The following is a 6756-nucleotide window of genomic DNA, read 5'->3' as shown; positions in this document are numbered from 1 at the left end:
TGACGTGAAACGTTAGGTGCACGTCTTTAAAAACCCGTAGAGGGGCTCGGATCGAAAACCCATATTAACGAAAAAGTGTTATGGCGCGGTGGCGGAATATTATGAATGGTTTTGATATCAGTGTATCAACGAAAGTAGCCATTACTCGGAACTCCATGTGCTGCTGACATATATGGCGCTGATTCTCCGCTAGAAACGACGCATTCGGAGCTAAAATGACCCCTATTTGCAGTGTTTATTTAATAATTACTCATCAGTCCGTTAACCGATTTCGATACAATTGAGTTCATTTGATAGATCTTTTTGAAATATTATAAAAATAAAATACGCGGTATTATAAAAAGCTGAAAAAGATTTAAAATGTGGCATTTTTACAGCAATATTACTCTTTGGGGAAAAAAGCGACTGGGACATACGCGTGTGATTAAATTAACTACTGAAAAAATTAACGCCTGGTAAAAAAGCAGAATGGGGAAAAACGCGAATGGAACAAAAGCTATTGGGGAACAAAAATTTTGGGTAATTAATCTATACAGTCCTACACATCCATCTTATGCTCGCGAGGTCTACAGCTCACAGAGCCACTAGTATGTTATGCTCTATACGTCACTGAAAATTCAGGATTCTAGCTTTAGGTATCACAAAATTACAGAACGTTGAAAATGGCCTGAGTGGCTTCGAGAAAAGGATGGTACGGCCGTGCCTCTTCGTTTAGCACGACTTGGCGGGGGCACTGCCGTGCCCCCAGATAAGATACCTGTGCTTTACTGCAATGCTGGATTAGGGCGCAGTTATAGGGGCAGTCTTTTCTTTTACAAGGGATCATTGGTGTTGAACCTCTCGTGCTAATATTGATACCCGAGCAAGTGAAAGATTCCAAAATTGAACCACGAGCGTAACGAGTGGTTCGAAAAGTGGAATCTTGAGCGTTGCTAGGGTTTCAAGGCACGAGGGTTAAACATATTTTACCCACGAGTGAAACGCAAAATTTTTACCACACCGCAAGGAAAATATCTGACTGTAAAATATCAAACAATGGAAAGTCAATTCTACTAGCCCACATAAGAAAATTTAACTATCTACTCAAAATTTGCATTTGATTACTTTGCTACACATGTGGATAAAATGGAACTTTCTCAGTTTTTGAACTATCAAGAGAGACTTTACCAGTAGCGGCGGCGGCGGCGGTGGTGGCGGCGGCGGTGGCTGGTGGCTGATGGCTGGTGGCTGGTGTGGTAAAACCTGACTACCAGGTGCCTACCAGGTTATTTATTCCATGAAAAAATAAATTACGATATATGTATTTTTTGTTTAAATTTAATTTCTAAACATACTATGTGCAAACTTGTGCTTGTATCTAACTGCAGTATTAATTTAAAAAGTTATAATGTTTAGTCAACCGTAGACTGCAGAGCCATGTAGGCCGAGTATATGGACTTGATGATGGCCATCAAGCTGGTGTACCGCAGCTCCGCGACACCCCCCGCCGAAATTACCATCGTCCGAGAATTTTTCAAAATCATCAGCACCGTTTTCATATTGGATGCATTAAAATTTTCCCACTTACAATCGTACACCGCCTCACTAAACCTTTCACTCGCTTCCAAGAGGCGCTGTCCAATGAAACAGTCCATCGATACCTGACTGAAAGCGAAAGGTATTTGAATATACGTGTTCTCTATTCCACCGAGCAACTCTGCGATCATGGCCACGCCTAGTAAACAAAATTCTACGGCGATGGCGTTGATGAAAATGCCTTCAGTCAGCCGCAGGAGAGCTAAGTTGGCGACGTGTGCTTGGACGATATACTCCAGTTGCTGTTGAATGTACAGGTCCCTTAGTTTGTGTTCATCCTGACCGTCCTCGAAGGTCAGCGCTTGCGCGTCCGGCCAGAGATCGAGCATCTCGTCGCTGAGGGTGATCATCTGCGCCTCCACGTAGCCCGAGAGGGTGATCAGGAGCACGTCGATGCCCCCGGAGCAGTACACGACCAGCATAACAGTGATCCAAGATAGGATGTGAGCTATCTCGTAGTTTGGAGTTTCGAACATGGGTTCCAGGCCTGAACGGAAAAAATTTAGGTAGTAATTAATATGAATGAGCTAAAAATCACCTTGGATCGATATCCAATCTCTTTCGGTTTCGGTACTGACCGTAGATCACATGCATATCCTCCATCAAATGTCTCCCTGGCAGCAAAAGCGGCATAGAACAGTAGAAAATGCCGTTGACAACGAGCGCAATCCATATTGTCGAGCCTCGCTTTTTGATCACGCGCAGATTCTTCACCAGCCGCCGGTACATCCTGCTCTCGCCACAAAGGCGCTCGTCGAACGTTAAATAGCTTATTATTGTATTCTGTTAGCGTTTTCTAGAACAAAATAAACAAAAAAACATGGGAATAGGCTGTATCAAGGACACAGCCGCAGTAGTTGACGTGAAACGTGACGTGGAAAGTAATTGCAAAGCTAAGCCCGAGCTAAAGCCGCTTATAGGGACCTCATAGTGTTATTCCCGAAGTCATACTCTTCTCTTCCCTTCCCTTCCTTTCCCTCCCCCCCTAATTATAAAATGTATGTACATGACTTTACAATCAATAAATGAAATGAAAATGAACCATCAGATTTTAGTCGTCCAGCTGACGATACCTGGTGAAGTGCAGGAAAAAGAGCTTCAGAAGGCCAGTCATGCTGGCGCAGGCCAGCGACAGCAGCACGGCGTCCGCGACGGTGTCGCCGGTGCCGCGCCAGCACACGTGCCACAGGATCGAGAACGTGTACACGTACAGGTACAGCAGCGCGCTTATCACCGTCCATATCACCGATAATATGGGGATCACTAGATGACAAGAGGATATAATAGGATAGAGCGGTACGGTACTGTCATAGTAAACTTCGTAACCACAGTCACAGCCATCTATCAACACACTTTAAAACTAAAAATGAAGATTTATATAAATACGATAAAATGTATTAAAATACCTATGGGCAAATGATTTTTTTATTCGCATTAATTATTTTTATATGATTTTGACCCATGTCCTTTCACTAATATGCGTTAAAATTGTTAAATAACAAACGAAGCCGTCAACGCCCTCTATACGAGAGTAGGCCAAAGGTAGTGGCGCCATGTGATCGAGAATAAAATTTTCGTGATTTTCGAGGGACGTTTTTTCCTTATACTGTATCCAACTATCCATCTATTACGGAGTTATATCACAGTATTACAATTAGGGAATATTGTAATACTTTAGTTATATCTCTTTGCTAGAAGACAAACACATAACTATCGAATATATTCCTAACTATATATATATATATATATACTTATGTATAATTTTGTGGTCCAAATATTAGCTTTTCATTGCACGATTTTGGCTAATCGCTTGTTAACAGTTCTGGACGAACTACTGATGCTCTCTTGACCGATTTCGGCCACAGCGACTGTGTGCTCTGGAGTAGGCAATTTTTAATTCGCTTTATTAGCGTGTAGCTGATCCGCTCTCTGGTTCGCCCTTAGGTGGCTCACGTACCCTATCTTCTTGCTAAATACTCGAGCAGATTTTGGGCACGTCAGCGCACCTACATAGTTGTAGCAAATCGAGGTTGGCGGCCGAGCCTTAAGCTCATCTCGTTTCCTGTCGAGCTTACTGCGGCGTTCAGTCTCGAAATCAGTGACTCGATCGTGAATGAGGCGCCGCCACTCGGGCCACTGCGCTGCCTTCCGCTCCCAGACCGAGGGTTGTAGTTTGCATCTAGTAGGTAGTTAAGTATAGGTAGGTATTATATACTTACCACGTACTTTACCGTCGATGTTCAACCCCATGTGCTTCAGCAGATCGGCGACATTAGCTACCATCGTCGGCAAGTCAGAGTACTCTAAACTATACCTACAACAGACAATTAACACAGTACTTACTTACCAATAAATGATGAAACAGTATAAATCATTAAAATATTTGGTATGAAGTTTTTCGTCATAAGAAAGTTTCCACGAAAATTTTCCCTATTGCCATAATTAGACACATTTAGAGTATCTACTTATTAGAGGAGCCCACTGACTATCAGTCCGCCGGACGATATAGGCCTGTCAGTTAGAACAAAAATTTGACAGTTCCTAACAACTGACAGGCCGATATCGTCCGGCGGACTGATAGTCAGTGGGCCCCTTTAAGTCTTAAATCGCTATTGAAGTATTTAAAACGAAAGCACACAACTTACGTACGCCACCGTTCCATGTTTAAATACAGACCACAGGTAGGTAACTGAAATAGTAGATTGTGTCACAAGGGAGCAAAATGACATATTTACGGCGAGGGCGTATATTGAATCCTGAACGAAGCGAAGGATTCTATAATTGAATCCTAAGCGTAGCGAGGGATTCTAAAACAGAATCCTGAGCGTAGTGAGGGATTCAAGTGTTAACGCCCAAGTTGGAAATAATTTTGCTACCAAGTGACACATACTGTTTTTCACATCACCTATGAGGAAATTGTTATGTTCCAAAATATTATTTTAACCTTAAAAATATTGTATACAAAAAAGAAAAAAATCATGTCATAGAACAGAAAAGTGCTACTTTTGATTCCCCTTAGCAGGGAAGAAAAGTGCTACTTTGATCCCTCCTAGCGGGGAAGAAAAAGCCCCTTTTCGAATAGGTGATGTGAAAAGTTAATTAGTAGGAAACCGTTAAGATATATACCGACCGGATTCTAACTGCACGAGCGTTGCCTGCATGCAGTATTGCGGTGCGACATTAGTCAAAATCCATGTTGTCGCCAGACTTTATGACATTTGCGGCAGCAATGCAGTCGGCAGCATACTGCAGCAGTAACGCTTTTGCAGTCTTAATCTGAACGGAAGCTTAAATTAAAGGTTAAAGGTAAAGTACTTGACGATTGCAATTTAAAAGTGCAATAATATGGTCGGTAGAAGTCGGAACTTCTCACAACGTCTAGTATTTTATGTTTGGCGATTCATTCTGTTTGTTATAATGGTTTGATATAACTAGCGACACGTCCCGGCTTCGCACGGGTGCGATGCTTAAACCTTTCTCCTGAATCTCTATCTAATAAAAAATACCGCATCAAATTCCGTTGCGTAGTTTTAAAGATCTAAGCATACATAGGGACAGACGGACAGTAGGAAGCGACTTTGTATACTGTGTACTATATACCTATATATAATATGTTTATGAAAGCTCGTGAGGTGAAGCGAACTGATTATGAAGACTACAAAATGTTCAACAGTTCTAACAACGTATCCCAGCTGTCTTTGGGCTAATGTGATTGTTGTTATAAGCAGGGACCGGACAACCCTTTCCGCGATAAAACCCTTTCAATGGGCGACACTTAAACACGGCTAACACATTGAAAGACTTTCCCTTTTGAACTGCAAGCCCATTCATACCAAAAGCTAACCAAAAATAAGGCCAGCTCTTAATAAGGGTTACCCTTATCTTTAAGCGCTTTTTATAAAGGTTTCCCTTTGCGTGAAAGAGACAGGATTAGTATATATCTACGTTAGTGTATGAAAAGGAAAGAAAATACGTGCCTAGTCAAAGAACGCCGCCGTCGCCGCCGACGATCGCTCGGATTCGAAGTAATGTGTGCTTTATGAACAAGGTAGACGACTTAAATTAGCACGCTTATATGCTAAAAGGGATAGCGGGCCGGTCCCTGCTTATAATATAAGTTGCACTAGGGTATTATACTATTATTTTAATGGAATTTTTAACTGTTTTTGAAGTCTGATTTATTCGGTCGAAGATTATTTGTATTAGGTTTGCTCGTTCTATTTTCTTCCTCTAAATATATAATTTAAGTCCAATTGGTCGATCCTGGTTCTACAATACCTTAAGCAGAGCGAGGGCGTAAAATAATTGTACGTTAGTTTCTAGGCCTTTTATACTACACTACATAAAGATATACTAGCAGCGCATGCGGCGCCGCCGGTGTGGAATCTATTAGTATAAATGTGTCACCTTTTTCCCATAGAATACATTTAACACTTAAGTCACAATTAACACTTAAGTCGAGTGCTTTACTTTTCGGGTTTTTATAGTAGCTCATAAAAAATACCGTAATACAATAATTGCGTGTATCTAATACTTACTAATAAGTAACAAACAAACATTTCTCAACTTACGCGGTAGATACATCGATGTCAACTCGTTGAAAATATTTAATGACATTATTAATTAATTTAAGAAACGGGTTGAAGTGAAAATTGTGCTTAATTGTAGTGCAAACATCGGAAAGCCCCGCAGCAGGCAAGCAGCATTTACATATTTTATGGGATTTAAAAAAGTTCTGTATTTTTTAATGATAAAATAAATAAAGCCAAGGGCGTGGAAGGCGACCATGAACATTCCGCTGGCAGCTATATATCCCTGCTGAGCTAGTGAGTACCCGCACCCGCAACACAAGCCTTATTGAGCTTACTGTGAGACTTAGTAAATCTGTGTACAAAATTAAGAATGTCTTATAATATATTTTATATATATATCTAGTGTATTTTATTCGTAGCGTCTTACGTAGGCGATCGACGCGCGAACGCGAAGCGAATTTCATACCCATAGAAGTGTCCTACGACCCTACGTGAGCGATCTCGTTGCGAACGCGACGCGGGGCGAAGCGGCGCGATTTGCACGCGAACGTCACACGGCGCGATGCGGCGCGGAAGAAACAAACCGTTTTTACCTATGTAAGTGTCCTAGGTGAGTGAGCGATCTTGACGCGATGGCGAAACGGCGCGG

General features: G+C 41.7%; 1 pseudogene; it reads right to left on the bottom strand.

The window, feature by feature from the left end:
* Positions 1-1368: 1368 nt before the first annotated feature.
* On the bottom strand, positions 1369-4237 carry LOC134741819 (odorant receptor 2a-like; annotated as a pseudogene).
* Between the last annotated feature and the right edge of the window lie 2519 nt (positions 4238-6756).

Source organism: Cydia strobilella, chromosome 5 (assembly GCF_947568885.1).
Source record: "Cydia strobilella chromosome 5, ilCydStro3.1, whole genome shotgun sequence".
NCBI lineage: Eukaryota > Metazoa > Arthropoda > Insecta > Lepidoptera > Tortricidae > Cydia > Cydia strobilella.
The sequence above is the reverse complement of the archived record's forward strand: the minus strand, read 5'-3'. Positions and strand labels throughout refer to the sequence as shown.